Below are 18,907 nucleotides of genomic sequence, written 5' to 3'. Positions count from 1 at the left end.
CCCCTCTGCATCGAAGGCGTGTGTGTGGAGAGGGTCCACACGTTCAAGTTCCTGGGAGTACAGATCTCCGATGACCTTTCTTGGAGTCACAACACCACAGCAGTGGTAAAGAAGGTCCGCCAACGTCTGCACTTCCTGAGAGTCCTCAGGAAATTCAACCTGGACAGGAAGCTGCTGCTGGCCTTCTACCACTCGTCCATCGAGAGCCTGCTGACGTACTGTGTCTCCACCTGGTACAGCGGCTGCACTGAGGCGGACAGAGTGAGGCTCCAGAGGACAGTCAAAACAGCGCAAAGGATTATTGGCTGCCCTCTCCCCTCGCTGTCGGACATCTACACCGCCCGGTGCCTCAGAAGGGCTCTCAACATCGTCAAAGACAATACCCACCCAAACTCACACCTGTTCGACCGGTTGCCCTCTGGCAGGCGCTACAGATGCATCAAATCAAGGACCAATCGACTGAGAAACAGTTTCTTTCCGAGAGCCATCTCCATACTGAACTCTCACACACACACGAGACCACCCTAACCTTGCAAAACAGCATTGTGATGTGTTTCTATATGCCCTATTCAGTACTGAATTCCATTGCACTGTCTTATTTTTTTATCTAATTTATATATTGTCTGTATTATTGTTGTATTGCACTGGAGAGGGGAGCCCTCTAATCTCGTTGCACACTTGAGTACAATGACAATAAAGGGATTTCTATTTCTATTCTATTCTTTTTTTAACTTTTCTCGAGGGCCATGGCGAGCCATTTCAAAAAAGCTGCACAACTAACGTATAAAATATTGATAAATTTGCTCTGCCTGATGTGTGTGTAAAGTTTCACGAGTTGTCGTTCATATTTAGAACCTCATAATCAGCGTTGTTTTATTGCCGAACAGTGCAATGCCACTCCCACAACTTTACACGAAAAAGGACGAATTTCGTATTGTGACATCCTCATGGCCGAAACAGTCATCCGAGCATATATGAGGGCGGCCTTGTTGAGTTGCACGGAGAAAAACATCCAAGAAAATAACTTGTATTAGCTTTTACCAGTTGGTGGCGCTACTACTACGATGAAAAATAAGTTGGTAGATGTCTTCAGGGCTGAAGTATCCTCAAATGTGTACAACTTCGAGAAGATAGGATCATCTGAGTCATGTTGCCGGAGCTTTTGTTGCCACAAAGTACAATCGGACTTTTCAGCACCGTAATAGCCACGCCTTTTGCCAAAACGTCACAAAATTCGGCAGAGAGTAAGATCATTGTCTTGAGTCTTTTCTGACTAATTTTCAGTCGGATTCGTCAAAAGGGCACCGTGCAGTACGTGAAAATTAAAATAAAAACACATTTTTGATTCCACTTGGCGGCGCTGTGTGTATAACAAAATAATAACATTAAGATGTCTTCAGGTCGGGACGTTTTATTTACAGGTGAAGGTTTGGATTTTCAGGAGCATGTGCAGGGGAGTTATTAAGCATTCATTTATTTGTATTAGGTTCATTTTGTCTTCTTATTATTGATATTTGACTGATTCATTAAAAGCAGACAATTATGTTTTAGGTTAATTTTTTACCTGACATGTTTCGGCGAGTCTTTTGCCTTCTTCAGAGTGTCGCATGATGGTGTCTTGAGACCCGTCTTTATCAGCTGATGTTCCATGTGGGTGTGACTTACCTGTCAAAAAAATGAAAAATCAGAGCAGTAAAAGAACAAGCACAACATGAACATTACAAATCAGCAATCACTGACCACTGCAAAAGGGAAAACCACATCATGGACCGGGAGAAGGGCAGGGTCATCCGCACCGAAGAGAACAAACAACAGCGCTGGATCAGAGAGGCCATTGAGATCTGCAAGCGAGGCATAAAAACCATGAACAGAGACAAGGGAGCCTTCATCCTCTCTACCACCTGGACCAGCATCTTGGCGGAGTGAACGGACAGCGGGGGGCGTGACTTGCCTTCATTCTTGTGACAGGTAAGTCACGCCCTCATGGAACATCAGCTGATAAAGACGGGTCACAAGACACCATCATGTGACACTCTGAAGAAGGCGAAAGACTTTCGTATTGTGACATCCTCAAGGCCTAAACACTCATCCGAGCAAATATAAGGTAGATTTTGTTAACCTGCCCGGAGAAAAAAATCAACGAAAATAATTTGTATTTGTTTTAACCAGTTGGTGGCGCTACCACTGTGATCAAAAATAAGTTGGCAGCCGTCTTCAGGGCCTGAATATCCTCAAATGTGAAAAATTTCGAGAAGATGGATCATCTGAATCATTTTGCAGGAACTTTTGTTGCCACGGAGAATAATCAGACTCTGCGGCACCGTAATAGCCACGCCCTTCGAAGGAAAGTCACAAAAATAGGGATAGAGTAAGATCAATGTCTTGAGTCATTTCTAGCCAATTTTCAATCGGATTCGTTAAAAGGGCACCGTGCAGTACGTCAAAATGTAAAAAATTATATTGATTGGCGCAAGGTGTATAACAGAGTATAAACATATAGATGTCTTCAGGTACCGACTCTTTATGTACATGTGAAGTTTTGGATTTTTAGCAGCATGTGCAGGAGAGTTATTAAGCATTTTGTCCATTGCGGCGAAGGAAATCTTAAGTGAAAACTTTGAAGCCCCGCCCCCGTCATATAGTATTTCGGAAACAAAAGATTTTAGCCCCAATTTTAGCCCCAGTGTTTGTCCCAGGTCTTAAGATGCTACAGACAGAATTTTAAGGCAATCAGATGAAGCCTTTAGGATCAGGGTGCAAAAGAATGACCCCTGTAAACATGCAAAAAAGGGCAAAAGTCGGACTTTCAAAAATTCATAACTCACTTCCTGTTCATATTAGACGTTAAAATATCAAATTTCTCGCCATGCCCGATGAGACTGCCAAGTTTGGTGAGTTTTTGTGCATGTTTCGGGGGTCAAAAATGCAATCGAACAATCGGAAAAATAATAATAATAATAATTTCTACAAAAACAACAGGGACTTCGCAGCGGTCGCTGCTCAGGCCCTAATAATAATAATAATAATAATAATAATAATAAAAGTAATAATATTTTCTACAAAAACAATAGGGACCTCGCAGCCGTCGCAGCTCGGGCCCTAATAACAATTTCTAGAAAAACAATAGGGACCTCGCAGCGGTCACTGCTCGGGCCCTAATAATAATAATAATAATAATTTCCACAAAAACAATGGGGACCTCGTAGCGGTCGCTGCTCGGGCCCTAATAATAATTTCTACAAAAACAATAGGGACCTCGCCGCGGTCGCTGCTCGGGCCCCAATTATAATTTCTACACAAAGTCCATTGTGGTGACCCGCCCCCTTTTAAGTAAATTCAAAATGGCCGACTTCCTGTAAAACCTAGCTCATTGCTCCAAGAGACTTTTTTGTAGGTCTTGGTCTTATACATACAGTGAACCCTCGCTACTTGGCGGTTCACCTTTCGCGGGTTCAGTGCTTCGCGGGTCTAAAAAATATTCGGGGGCATTGTAGTTTCGCCGAGCGGCACGACGGGGCGCTGGAGCGGTTAGACGGCCGGTGTGCGCCGAAGAAGAGCGTGGGCGAAGAGGAGAGTGGACGAAGAAGAGCACGTTCCCCCGGACACGATCGGTGGCGACGTTTCGCGCGGTTCGGACAGTACCAGAGCTCCGGCCGGCGTGCGTGGCAGTTAAGCCGTAGAGGAGAACCTTCCCCGGGCACGGGCGGTGCCAAGCGGCCCCTAAGTTTAACCGAATGGAAGCTCCGGAGGAGGAGGGCATGCTCGCGTCACAGTAAGCCGAAGAGGAGCACCTTCCCCGGGCACGGGCGATTCCAAGCGGCCCCTAAGTTTAACCGAATGGAAGCTCCGGAGGAGGAGGGCATGCTCGCGTCACAGTAAGCCGAAGAGGAGCACCTTCCCCGGGCACGGGCGGTGCCAAGCGGCCCCTAAGTTTAACCGAATGGAAGCTCCGGGGGAGGAGGGCGGGTGTGTGTCACAGTTAAGCCGAATTGGAGCACCTCTTCCGCCCGGGCACGAGCGGAGCGCGAAGCTGTCAGTTATGAATGTATAAAAGAATAAATAAATAAATGAATAAAGAATGCCACCTTTCATTTCACAGGGCACACCGGACGGCGTACCAGCAGATAAAAGTCGGAGTAATTAAATAAATACAAAAAGAATGGCTGGGGAATAAAAAAATAATACGTTTTAATAATAATTTGGTTTTTTTGTTATAACATGAATTTCACTCTCTCTCTCCCCGTATATATATATATATATATATATATATATATATATATATATATATATATATTTATATATATATATATATATATATATATATATATTTATATATTTATTATATATATTGTATATTTTTTTAAGCATTTTTGAAGGTGCGCCGCTACTTCGCGGATTTTCAGTTTTCGCGGGTGGTCTCTGTCCCCATTAACCGCGATTACCGAGGGTTCACTGTACTCCATAAAATTTACAAAAAGCGAGGTGAAACACTCAACCAGGGCTGCTTTTTTTAACATTTCTCGAGGGCCATGGCGAGCCATTTCAAAAAAGCTGCACAACTAACGTATAAAATATTGATAAATTTGCTCGGCCTGATGTGTGTGTAAAGTTTCACGAGTTGTCGTTCATATTTAGAACCTCATAATCAGCGTTGTTTTATTGCCGAACAGTGCAATGCCACTCCCACAACTTTACACGAAAAAGGACGAATTTCGTATTGTGACATCCTCATGGCCGAAACAGTCATCCGAGCATATATGAGGGCGGCCTTGTTGAGTTGCACGGAGAAAAACATCCAAGAAAATAACTTGTATTAGCTTTTACCAGTTGGTGGCGCTACTACTACGATGAAAAATAAGTTGGTAGATGTCTTCAGGGCTGAAGTATCCTCAAATGTGTACAACTTCGAGAAGATAGGATCATCTGAGTCATGTTGCCGGAGCTTTTGTTGCCACAGAGTACAATCTGACTTTTCAGCACCGTAATAGCCACGCCTTTTGCCAAAACGTCACAAAATTCGGCAGAGAGAAAGATCATTGTCTTGAGTCTTTTCTGACTAATTTTCAGTCGGATTTGTCAAAAGGGCACCGTGCAGGATGTGAAAATTAAAATAAAAACACATTTTTGATTCCACTTGGCGGCGCTGTGTGTATAACAAAATAATAACATTAAGATGTCTTCAGGTCGGGACGTTTTATTTACAGGTGAAGGTTTGGATTTTCAGGAGCATGTGCAGGGGAGTTATTAAGCATTCATTTATTTGTATTAGGTTCATTTTGTCTTCTTATTATTGATATTTGACTGATTCATTAAAAGCAGACAATTATGTTTTAGGTTAATTTTTTACCTGACATGTTTCGGCGAGTCTTTCGCCTTCTTCAGAGTGTCGCATGATGGTGTCTTGAGACCCGTCTTTATCAGCTGATGTTCCATGAGGGTGTGACTTACCTGTCAAAAAAATGAAAAATCAGAGCAGTAAAAGAACAAGCACAACATGAACATTACAAATCAGCAATCACTGACCACTGCAAAAGGGAAAACCACATCATGGACCGGGAGAAGGGCAGGGTCATCCGCACCGAAGAGAACAAACAACAGCGCTGGATCAGAGAGGCCATTGAGATCTGCAAGCGAGGCATAAAAACCATGAACAGAGACAAGGGAGCCTTCATCCTCTCTACCACCTAGAGCAGCATCTTGGCGGAGTGAACGGACAGCGGGGGGTGTGACTTGCCTTCATTCTTGTGACAGGTAAGTCACGCCCTCATGGAACATCAGCTGATAAAGACGGGTCACAAGACACCATCATGTGACACTCTGAAGAAGGCGAAAGACTTTCGTATTGTGACATCCTCAAGGCCTAAACACTCATCCGAGCAAATATAAGGTAGATTTTGTGAACCTGCCCGGAGAAAAACATCAACGAAAATAATTTGTATTTGTTTTAACCAGTTGGTGGCGCTACCACTGCGATCAAAAATAAGTTGGCAGCCGTCTTCAGGGCCTGAATATCCTCAAATGTGAAAAATTTCGAGAAGATGGATCATCTGAATCATTTTGCAGGAACTTTTGTTGCCACGGAGAATAATCAGACTCTGCGGCACCGCAATAGCCACGCCCTTCGAAGGAAAGTCACAAAAATAGGGATAGAGTAAGATCAATGTCTTGAGTCTTTTCTAGCCAATTTTCAATCGGATTCGTTAAAAGGGCACCGTGCAGTACGTCAAAATGTAAAAAATGTTATTGATTGGCGCAAGGTGTATAACAGAATATAAACATATAGATGTCTTCAGGTACCGACTCTTTATGTACATGTGAAGTTTTGGATTTTTAGCAGCATGTGCAGGAGAGTTATTAAGCATTTTGTCCATTGCGGCGAAGGAAATCTTAAGTGAAAACTTTGAAGCCCCGCCCCCGTCATATAGTATTTCGGAAACAAAAGATTTTAGCCCCAGTGTTTGTCCCAGGTCTTAAGATGCTACAGACAGAATTTTAAGGCAATCAGATGAAGCCTTTAGGATCAGGGTGCAAAAGAATGACCCCTGTAAACATGCAAAAAAGGGCAAAAGTCGGACTTTCAAAAATTCATAACTCACTTCCTGTTCATATTAGACGTTAAAATATCAAATTTCTCGCCATGCCCGATGAGACTGCCAAGTTTGGTGAGTTTTTGTGCATGTTTCGGGGTCAAAAATGCGATCGTACAATCGGAAAAATAATAATAATAATAATTTCTACAAAAACAACAGGGACTTCGCAGCGGTCGCTGCTCAGGCCCTAATAATAATAATAATAATAATAATAAAAGTAATAATATTTTCTACAAAAACAATAGGGACCTCGCAGCCGTCGCAGCTCGGGCCCTAATAACAATTTCTAGAAAAACAATAGGGACCTCGCAGCGGTCACTGCTCGGGCCCTAATAATAATAATAATAATAATTTCCACAAAAACAATGGGGACCTCGTAGCGGTCGCTGCTCGGGCCCTAATAATAATTTCTACATAAACAATAGGGACCTCGCCGCGGTCGCTGCTCGGGCCCCAATAATAATTTCTACACAAAGTCCATTGTGGTGACCCGCCCCTTTTAAGTAAATTCAAAATGGCCGACTTCCTGTAAAACCTAGCTCATTGCTCCAAGAGACTTTTTTGTAGGTCTTGGTCTTATACATACAGTGAACCCTCGCTACTTCGCGGTTCACCTTTCGCGGGTTCAGTGCTTCGCGGGTATAAAAAATATTCGGGGGCATTGTAGTTTCGCCGAGCGGCACGACGGGCGCTGGAGCGGTTAGACGGCCGGCGTGCGCCGAAGAAGAGCGTGGGCGAAGAGGAGAGTGGACGAAGAAGAGCACGTTCCCCCGGACACGATCGGTGGCGACGTTTCGCGCGGTTCGGACCGTACCAAGGCTCCGGCCGGCGTGCGTGGCAGTTAAGCCGTAGAGGAGCACCGTCCCCGGGCACGGGCGGTGCCAAGCGGCCCCTAAGTTTAACCGAATGGAAGCTCCGGAGGAGGAGGGCATGCTCGCGTCACAGTAAGCCGAAGAGGAGCACCTTCCCCAGGCACGGGCGGTTCCAAGCGGCCCCTAAGTTTAACCAAATGGAAGCTCCGGAGGAGGAGGGCATGCTCGCGTCACAGTAAGCCAAAGAGGAGCACCTTTGCCGGGCACGGGCGGTTCCAAGCGGCCCCTAAGTTTAACCGAATGGAAGCTCCGGAGGAGGCGGGCATGCTCGCGTCACAGTAAGCCGAAGAGGAGCACCTTCCCCGGGCACGGGCGGTGCCAAGCGGCCCCTAAGTTTAACCGAATGGAAGCTCCGGGGGAGGAGGGCGGGCGTGTGTCACAGTTAAGCCGAATTGGAACACCTCTTCCGCCCGGACACGAACGGAGCGCGAAGCTGTCAGTTATGAATGAATAAAGGAATAAATAAATAAATAATTAAAGAATGCCACCTTTCATTTCACAGGGAACACCGGACGGCGTACCAGCAGGTAAAAGTCGGAGTAATTAAATAAATACAAAAAGAATGGCTGGGGAATAAAAAAATAATACGTTTTAATAATAATTTGGTTTTTTTGTTATAACATGAATTTCACTCTCTCTCTCTCTCTCTCCCCGTATATATATATATATATATATGTATATATATATATATATATTTATTATATATATTGTATTTTCTTTTAAGCATTTTTGAAGGTGCGCCGCTACTTCGCGGATTTTCAGTTTCCGCGGGTGGTCTCGGTCCCCATTAACCGCGATAACCGAGGGTTCACTGTACTCCATAAAATTTACAAAAAGCGAGGTGAAACACTCAACCAGGGCTGCTTTTTTGAACATTTCTCGAGGGCCATGGCGAGCCATTTCAAAAAAGCTGCACAACTAACGTATAAAATATTGATAAATTTGCTCTGCCTGATGTGTGTGTCAAGTTTCACGAGTTGTCGTTCATATTTAGAACCTCATAATCAGCGTTGTTTTATTGCCAAACAGTGCAATGCCACTCCCACAACTTTTCACGAAAAAGGATGAATTTCGTATTGTGACATCCTCATGGCCGAAACAGTCCTCCGAGCATATATGAGGGCGACCTTGTTGAGTTGCACGGAGAAAAACATCCAAGAAAATAACTTGTATTAGCTTTTGCCAGTTGGTGGCGCTACTACTACGATGAAAAATAAGTTGGTAGATGTCTTCAGGGCTGAAGTATCCTCAAATGTGTACAACTTCGAGAAGATAGGATCATCTGAGTCATGTTGCCGGAGCTTTTGTTGCCACAAAGTACAATCGGACTTTTCAGCACCGTAATAGCCACGCCTTTTGCCAAAACGTCACAAAACTCGGCAGAGAGTAAGATCATTGTCTTGAGTCTTTTCTGACTAATTTTCAGTCGGATTCGTCAAAAGGGCACGGTGCAGTACGTGAAAATTAAAATAAAAACAAATTTTTGATTCCACTTGGCGGCGCTGTGTGTATAACAAAATAATAACATTAAGATGTCTTCAGGTCGGGACATTTTATTTACAGGTGAAGGTTTGGATTTTTAGGAGCATGTGCAGGGGAGTTATTAAGCATTCATTTATTTGTATTAGGTTCATTTTGTCTTCTTATTATTGATATTTGACAGATTCATTAAAAGCAGACAATTATGTTTTCGGTAAATTTTTTACCTGACATGTTTCGGCGAGTCTTTCGCCTTCTTCAGAGTGTCGCATGATGGTGTCTTGAGACCCGTCTTTATCAGCTGATGTTCCATGTGGGTGTGACTTACCTGTCAAAAAAATGAAAAATCAGAGCAGTAAAAGAACAAGCACAACATGAACATTACAAATCAGCAATCACTGACCACTGCAAAAGGGAAAACCACATCATGGACCGGGAGAAGGGCAGGGTCATCCGCACAGAAGAGAACAAACAACAGCGCTGGATCAGAGAGGCCATTGAGATCTGCAAGCAAGGCATAAAAACCATGAACAGAGACAAGGGAGCCTTCATCCTCTCTACCACCTGGACCAGCATCTTGGCAGAGTTAACGGACAGCGGGGGGCGTGACTTGCCTTCATTCTTGTGACAGGTAAGTCACGCCCTCATGGAACATCAGCTGATAAAGACGGGCCACAAGACACCATCATGTGACACTCTGAAGAAGGCGAAAGACTTTTGTATTGTGACATCCTCAAGGCCTAAACACTCATCCGAGCAAATATAAGGTAGATTTTGTTAACCTGCCCGGAGAAAAACATCAACGAAAATAATTTGTATTTGTTTTAACCAGTTGGTGGCGCTACCACTGCGATCAAAAATAAGTTGGCAGCCGTCTTCAGGGCCTGAATATCCTCAAATGTGAAAAATTTCGAGAAGATGGATCATCTGAATCATTTTGCAGGAACTTTTGTTGCCACGGAGAATAATCAGACTCTGCGGCACCGTAATAGCCACGCCCTTCGAAGGAAAGTCACAAAAATAGGGATAGAGTAAGATCAATGTCTTGAGTCTTTTCTAGCCAATTTTCAATCGGATTCGTTAAAAGGGCACCGTGCAGTACGTCAAAATGTAAAAAATGATATTGATTGGCGCAAGGTGTATAACTGAATATAAACATATAGATGTCTTCAGGTACCGACTCTTTATGTACATGTGAAGTTTTGGATTTTTAGCAGCATGTGCAAGAGAGTTATTAAGCATTTTGTCCATTGCGGCGAAGGAAATCTTAAGTGAAAACTTTGAAGCCCCGCCCCCGTCATATAGTATTTCGGAAACAAAAAGTTTTAGCCCCAGTGTTTGTCCCAGGTCTTAAGATGCTACAGACAGAATTTTAAGGCAATCAGATGAAGCCTTTAGGATCAGGGTGCAAAAGAATGACCCCTGTAAACATGCAAAAAAGGGCAAAAGTCGGACTTTCAAAAATTCATAACTCACTTCCTGTTCATATTAGACGTTAAAATATCAAATTTTTCGCCATGCCCGATGAGACTGCCAAGTTTGGTGAATTTTTGTGCATGTTTCGGGGGTCAAAAATGCAATCGAACAATCGGAAAAATAATAATAATAATAATTTCTACAAAAACAATAGGGACTTCGCAGCGGTCGCTGCTCAGGCCCTAATAATAATAATAATAATAATAATAATAAAAGTAATAATATTTTCTACAAAAACAATAGGGACCTCGCAGCCGTCGCAGCTCGGGCCCTAATAACAATTTCTAGAAAAACAATAGGGACCTCGCAGCGGTCACTGCTCGGGCCCTAATAATAATAATAATAATAATTTCCACAAAAACAATGGGGACCTCGTAGCGGTCGCTGCTCGGGCCCTAATAATAATTTCTACATAAACAATAGGGACCTCGCCGCGGTCGCTGCTCGGGCCCCAATAATAATTTCTACACAAAGTCCATTGTGGTGACCCGCCCCTTTTAAGTAAATTCAAAATGGCCGACTTCCTGTAAAACCTAGCTCATTGCTCCAAGAGACTTTTTTGTAGGTCTTGGTCTTATACATACAGTGAACCCTCGCTACTTCGCGGTTCACCTTTCGCGGGTTCAGTGCTTCGCGGGTATAAAAAATATTCGGAGGCATTGTAGTTTCGCCGAGCGGCACGACGGGGCGCTGGAGCGGTTAGACGGCCGGCGTGCGCCGAAGAAGAGCGTGGGCGAAGAGGAGAGTGGACGAAGAAGAGCACGTTCCCCCGGACACGATCGGTGACGACGTTTCGCGCGGTTCGGACCGTACCAGAGCTCCGGCCGGCGTGCGTGGCAGTTAAGCCGTAGAGGAGCACCTTCCCCGGGCACGGGCGGTGCCAAGCGGCCCCTAAGTTTAACCGAATGGAAGCTCCGGAGGATGAGGGCATGCTCGCGTCACAGTAAGCCGAAGAGGAGCACCTTCCCCGGGCACGGGCGGTTCCAAGCGGCCCCTAAGTTTAACTGAATGGAAGCTCCGGAGGAGGAGGGCATGCTCGCGACACAGTAAGCCGAAGAGGAGCACCTTCCCCGGGCACGGGCGGTGCCAAGCGGCCCCTAAGTTTAACCGAATGGAAGCTCCGGGGGAGGAGGGTGGGCGTGTGTCACAGTTAAGCCGAATTGGAGCACCTCTTCCGCCCGGGCACGAGCGGAGCGCGAAGCTGTCAGTTATGAATGAATAAATGAATAAATAAATAAATAAATAAAGAATGCCACCTTTCATTTCACAGGGCACACCGGACGGCGTACCAGCAGGTAAAAGTCGGAGTAATTAAATAAATACAAAAAGAATGGCTGGGGAATAAAAAAATAATACGTTTTAATAATAATTTGTTTTTTTTGTTATAACATGAATTTCACTCTCTCTCTCCCCGTATATATATATATATATATATATATATATATATATATGTATATTTATATATATATGTATATATATATATATATATATATATATATATATATTGTATTTTTTTTTTAAGCATTTTTGAAGGTGCGCCGCAACTTCGCGGATTTTCAGTTTTCGCGGGTGGTCTCGGTCCCCATTAACCGCGATAACCGAGGGTTCACTGTACTCCATAAAATTTACAAAAAGCGAGGTGAAACACTCAACCAGGGCTGCTTTTTTGAACATTTCTCGAGGGCCATGGCGAGCCATTTAAAAAAAGCTGCACAACTAACGTATAAAATATTGATAAATTTGCTCTGCCTGATGTGTGTGTAAAGTTTCACGAGTTGTCGTTCATATTTAGAACCTCATAATCAGCGTTGTTTTATTGCCGAACAGTGCAATGCCACTCCCACAACTTTTCACGAAAAAGGACGAATTTCGTATTGTGACATCCTCATGGCCGAAACAGTCATCCGAGCATATATGAGGGCGACCTTGTTGAGTTGCACAGAGAAAAACATCCAAGAAAATAACTTGTATTAGCTTTTACCAGTTGGTGGCGCTACTACTACGATGAAAAATAAGTTGGTAGATGTCTTCAGGGCTGAAGTATCCTCAAATGTGTACAACTTCGAGAAGATAGGATCATCTGAGTCATGTTGCCGGAGCTTTTGTTGCCACAAAGTACAATCGGACTTTTCAGCACCGTAATAGCCACGCCTTTTGCCAAAACGTCACAAAATTCGGCAGAGAGTAAGATCATTGTCTTGAGTCTTTTCTGACTAATTTTCAGTCGGATTCGTCAAAAGGGCACCGTGCAGTACGTGAAAATTAAAATAAAAACACATTTTTGATTCCACTTGGCGGCGCTGTGTGTATAACAAAATAATAACATTAAGATGTCTTCAGGTCGGGACGTTTTATTTACAGGTGAAGGTTTGGATTTTTAGGAGCATGTGCAGGGGAGTTATTAAGCATTCATTTATTTGTATTAGGTTCATTTTGTCTTCTTATTATTGATATTTGACTGATTCATTAAAAGCAGACAATTATGTTTTAGGTTAATTTTTTACCTGACATGTTTCGGCGAGTCTTTCGCCTTCTTCAGAGTGTCGCATGATGGTGTCTTGAGACCCGTCCGTCTTTATCAGCTGATGTTCCATGAGGGTGTGACTTACCTGTCAAAAAAATGAAAAATCAGAGCAGTAAAAGAACAAGCACAACATGAACATTACAAATCAGCAATCACTGACCACTGCAAAAGGGAAAACCACATCATGGACCGGGAGAAGGGCAGGGTCATCCGCACCGAAGAGAACAAACAACAGCGCTGGATCAGAGAGGCCATTGAGATCTGCAAGCGAGGCATAAAAACCATGAACAGAGACAAGGGAGCCTTCATCCTCTCTACCACCTGGACCAGCATCTTGGCGGAGTTAACGGACAGCGGGGGGCGTGACTTGCCTTCATTCTTGTGACAGGTAAGTCACGCCCTCATGGAACATCAGCTGATAAAGACGGGCCACAAGACACCATCATGTGACACTCTGAAGAAGGCGAAAGACTTTCGTATTGTGACATCCTCAAGGCCTAAACACTCATCCGAGCAAATATAAGGTAGATTTTGTTAACCTGCCCGGAGAAAAACATCAACGAAAATAATTTGTATTTGTTTTAACCAGTTGGTGGCGCTACCACTGCGATCAAAAATAAGTTGGCAGCCGTCTTCAGGGCCTGAATATCCTCAAATGTGAAAAATTTCGAGAAGATGGATCATCTGAATCATTTTGCAGGAACTTTTGTTGCCACGGAGAATAATCAGAGTCTGCGGCACCGCAATAGCCACGCCCTTCGAAGGAAAGTCACAAAAATAGGGATAGAGTAAGATCAATGTCTTGAGTCTTTTCTAGCCAATTTTCAATCGGATTCGTTAAAAGGGCACCGTGCAGTACGTCAAAATGTAAAAAATGATATTGATTGGCGCAAGGTGTATAACAGAATATAAACATATAGATGTCTTCAGGTACCGACTCTTTATGTACATGTGAAGTTTTGGATTTTTAGCAGCATGTGCAGGAGAGTTATTAAGCATTTTGTCCACTGCGGCGAAGGAAATCTTAAGTGAAAACTTTGAAGCCCCGCCCCCGTCATATAGTATTTCGGAAACAAAAGATTTTAGCCCCAGTGTTTGTCCCAGGTCTTAAGATGCTACAGACAGAATTTTAAGGCAATCAGATGAAGCCTTTAGGATCAGGGTGCAAAAGAATGACCCCTGTAAACATGCAAAAAAGGGCAAAAGTCGGACTTTCAAAAATTCATAACTCACTTCCTGTTCATATTAGACGTTTAAAATATCAAATTTCTCGCTATGCCCGATGAGACTGCCAAGTTTGGTGAGTTTTTGTGCATGTTTCGGGGGTCAAAAATGCGATCGTACAATCGGAAAAATAATAATAATAATAATTTCTACAAAAACAACAGGGACTTCGCAGCGGTCGCTGCTCAGGCCCTAATAATAATAATAATAATAATAATAATAATAAAAGTAATAATATTTTCTCCAAAAACAATAGGGACCTCGCAGCCGTCGCAGCTCGGGCCCTAATAACAATTTCTAGAAAAACAATAGGGACCTCGCAGCGGTCACTGCTCGGGCCCTAATAATAATAATAATAATAATTTCCACAAAAACAATGGGGACCTCGTAGCGGTCGCTGCTCGGGCCCTAATAATAATTTCTACATAAACAATAGGAACCTCGCCGCGGTCGCTGCTCGGGCCCCAATAATAATTTCTACACAAAGTCCATTGTGGTGACCCGCCCCTTTTAAGTAAATTCAAAATGGCCGACTTCCTGTAAAACCTAGCTCATTGCTCCAAGAGACTTTTTTGTAGGTCTTGGTCTTATACATACAGTGAACCCTCGCTACTTCGCGGTTCACCTTTCGCGGGTTCAGTGCTTCGCGGGTATAAAAAATATTCGGGGGCATTGTAGTTTCGCCGAGCGGCACGACGGGGCGCTGGAGCGGTTAGACGGCCGGCGTGCGCCGAAGAAGAGCGTGGGCGAAGAGGAGAGTGGACGAAGAAGAGCACGTTCCCCCGGACACGATCGGTGGCGACGTTTCGCGCGGTTCGGACCGTACCAGGGCTCCGGCCGGCGTGCATGGCAGTTAAGCCGTAGAGGAGCACCGTCCCCGGGCACGGGCGGTGCCAAGCGGCCCCTAAGTTTAACCGAATGGAAGCTCCGGAGGAGGAGGGCATGCTCGCGTCACAGTAAGCCGAAGAGGAGCACCTTCCCCGGGCACGGGCGGTTCCAAGCGGCCCCTAAGTTTAACCAAATGGAAGCTCCGGAGGAGGAGGGCATGCTCGCGTCACAGTAAGCCGAAGAGGAGCACCTTTGCCGGGCACGGGCGGTTCCAAGCGGCCCCTAAGTTTAACCGAATGGAAGCTCCGGAGGAGGCGGGCATGCTCGCGTCACAGTAAGCCGAAGAGGAGCACCTTCCCCGGGCACGGGCGGTGCCAAGCGGCCCCTAAGTTTAACCGAATGGAAGCTCCGGGGGAGGAGGGCGGGCGTGTGTCACAGTTAAGCCGAATTGGAACACCTCTTCTGCCCGGGCACGAACGGAGCGCAAAGCTGTCAGTTATGAATGAATAAATGAATAAATAAATAAATAATTAAAGAATGCCACCTTTCATTTCACAGGGAACACCGGACGGCGTACCAGCAGGTAAAAGTCGGAGTAATTAAATAAATACAAAAAGAATGGCTGGGGAATAAAAAAATAATACGTTTTAATAATAATTTGTTTTTTTTGTTATAACATGAATTTCACTCTCTCTCTCTCCCCGTATATATATATATATATATATATATATATATATATATATATATATATATATATATATATATATATTTATTATATATATTGTATTTTCTTTTAAGCATTTTTGAAGGTGCGCCGCTACTTCGCGGATTTTCAGTTTCCGCGGGTGGTCTCGGTCCCCATTAACCGCGATAACCGAGGGTTCACTGTACTCCATAAAATTTACAAAAAGCGAGGTGAAACACTCAACCAGGGCTGCTTTTTTTAACATTTCTCGAGGGCCATGGCGAGCCATTTCAAAAAAGCTGCACAACTAACGTATAAAATATTGATAAATTTGCTCTGCCTGATGTGTGTGTCAAGTTTCACGAGTTGTCGTTCATATTTAGAACCTCATAATCAGCGTTGTTTTATTGCCAAACAGTGCAATGCCACTCCCACAACTTTTCACGAAAAAGGATGAATTTCGTATTGTGACATCCTCATGGCCGAAACAGTCATCCGAGCATATATGAGGGCGACCTTGTTGAGTTGCACAGAGAAAAACATCCAAGAAAATAACTTGTATTAGCTTTTACCAGTTGGTGGCGCTACTACTACGATGAAAAATAAGTTGGTAGATGTCTTCAGGGCTGAAGTATCCTCAAATGTGTACAACTTCGAGAAGATAGGATCATCTGAGTCATGTTGGCGGAGCTTTTGTTGCCACAAAGTACAATCGGACTTTTCAGCACCGTAATAGCCACGCCTTTTGCCAAAACGTCACAAAACTCGGCAGAGAGTAAGATCATTGTCTTGAGTCTTTTCTGACTAATTTTCAGTCGGATTCGTCAAAAGGGCACGGTGCAGTACGTGAAAATTAAAATAAAAACAAATTTTTGATTCCACTTGGCGGCGCTGTGTGTATAACAAAATAATAACATTAAGATGTCTTCAGGTCGGGACATTTTATTTACAGGTGAAGGTTTGGATTTTTAGGAGCATGTGCAGGGGAGTTATTAAGCATTCATTTATTTGTATTAGGTTCATTTTGTCTTCTTATTATTGATATTTGACAGATTCATTAAAAGCAGATAATTATGTTTTCGGTAAATTTTTTACCTGACATGTTTCGGCGAGTCTTTCGCCTTCTTCAGAGTGTCGCATGATGGTGTCTTGAGACCCGTCTTTATCAGCTGATGTTCCATGAGGGTGTGACTTACCTGTCAAAAAAATGAAAAATCAGAGCAGTAAAAGAACAAGCACAACATGAACATTACAAATCAGCAATCACTGACCACTGCAAAAGGGAAAACCACATCATGGACCGGGAGAAGGGCAGGGTCATCCGCACAGAAGAGAACAAACAACAGCGCTGGATCAGAGAGGCCATTGAGATCTGCAAGCGAGGCATAAAAACCATGAACAGAGACAAGGGAGCCTTCATCCTCTCTACCACCTGGAGCAGCATCTTGGCGGAGTGAACGGACAGCGGGGGGCGTGACTTGCCTTCATTCTTGTGACAGGTAAGTCACGCCCTCATGGAACATCAGCTGATAAAGACGGGTCACAAGACACCATCATGTGACACTCTGAAGAAGGCGAAAGACTTTCGTATTGTGACATCCTCAAGGCTGAAACACTCATCCGAGCAAATATAAGGTAGATTTTGTTAACCTGCCCGGAGAAAAAAATCAACGAAAATAATTTGTATTTGTTTTAACCAGTTGGTGGCGCTACCACTGCGATCAAAAATAAGTTGGCAGCCGTCTTCAGGGCCTGAATATCCTCAAATGTGAAAAATTTCGAGAAGATGGATCATCTGAATCATTTTGCAGGAACTTTTGTTGCCACGGAGAATAATCAGACTCTGCGGCACCGTAATAGCCACGCCCTTCGAAGGAAAGTCACAAAAATAGGGATAGAGTAAGATCAATGTCTTGAGTCTTTTCTAGCCAATTTTCAATCGGATTCGTTAAAAGGGCACCGTGCAGTACGTCAAAATGTAAAAAATGATATTGATTGGCGCAAGGTGTATAACAGAATATAAACATATAGATGTCTTCAGGTACCGACTCTTTATGTACATGTGAAGTTTTGGATTTTTAGCAGCATGTGCAGGAGAGTTATTAAGCATTTTGTCCATTGCGGCGAAGGAAATCTTAAGTGAAAACTTTGAAGCCCCGCCCCCGTCATATCGTATTTCGGAAACAAAAGATTTTAGCCCCAATTTTAGCCCCAGTGTTTGTCCCAGGTCTTAAGATGCTACAGACAGAATTTTAAGGCAATCAGATGAAGCCTTTAGGATCAGGGTGCAAAAGAATGACCCCTGTAAACATGCAAAAAAGGGCAAAAGTCGGACTTTCAAAAATTCATAACTCACTTCCTGTTCATATTAGACGTTTAAAATATCAAATTTCTCGCCATGCCCGATGAGACTGCCAAGTTTGGTGAGTTTTTGTGCATGTTTCGGGGTCAAAAATGCAATCGAACAATCGGAAAAATAATAATAATAATAATTTCTACAAAAACAACAGGGACTTCGCAGCGGTCGCTGCTCAGGCCCTAATAATAATAATAATAATAATAATAAAAGTAATAATATTTTCTACAAAAACAATAGGGACCTCGCAGCCGTCGCAGCTCGGGCCCTAATAACAATTTCTAGAAAAACAATAGGGACCTCGCAGCGGTCACTGCTCGGGCCCTAATAATAATAATAATAATAATTTCCACAAAAACAATGGGGACCTCGTAGCGGTCGCTGCTCGGGCCCTAATAATAATTTCTACATAAACAATAGGGACCTCTCAGCGGTCGCTGCTCGGGCCCCAATAATAATTTCTACACAAAGTCCATTGTGGTGACCCGCCCCCTTTTAAGTAAATTCAAAATGGCCGACTTCCTGTAAAACCTAGCTCATTGCTCCAAGAGACTTTTTTGTAGGTCTTGGTCTTATACATAGAGTGAACCCTCGCTACTTGGCGGTTCACCTTTCGCGGGTTCAGTGCTTCGCGGGTCTAAAAAATATTCGGGGGCATTGTAGTTTCGCCGAGCGGTACGACGGGGCGCTGGAGCGGTTAGACGGCCGGTGTGCGCCGAAGAAGAGCGTGGGCGAAGAGGAGAGTGGACGAAGAAGAGCACGTTCCCCCGGACACGATCGGTGGCGACGTTTCGCGCGGTTCGGACAGTACCAGAGCTCCGGCCGGCGTGCGTGGCAGTTAAGCCGTAGAGGAGAACCTTCCCCGGGCACGGG

The sequence above is a fragment of the Idiotropiscis lumnitzeri genome, unplaced genomic scaffold, assembly GCF_059441095.1.
Source record: "Idiotropiscis lumnitzeri isolate Australia: NSW breed Sydney's pygmy pipehorse unplaced genomic scaffold, RoL_Ilum_1.0 HiC_scaffold_50, whole genome shotgun sequence".
In the NCBI taxonomy this organism is placed as follows: Eukaryota; Metazoa; Chordata; class Actinopteri; order Syngnathiformes; family Syngnathidae; genus Idiotropiscis; species Idiotropiscis lumnitzeri.
The sequence above is the reverse complement of the archived record's forward strand: the minus strand, read 5'-3'. Positions refer to the sequence as shown.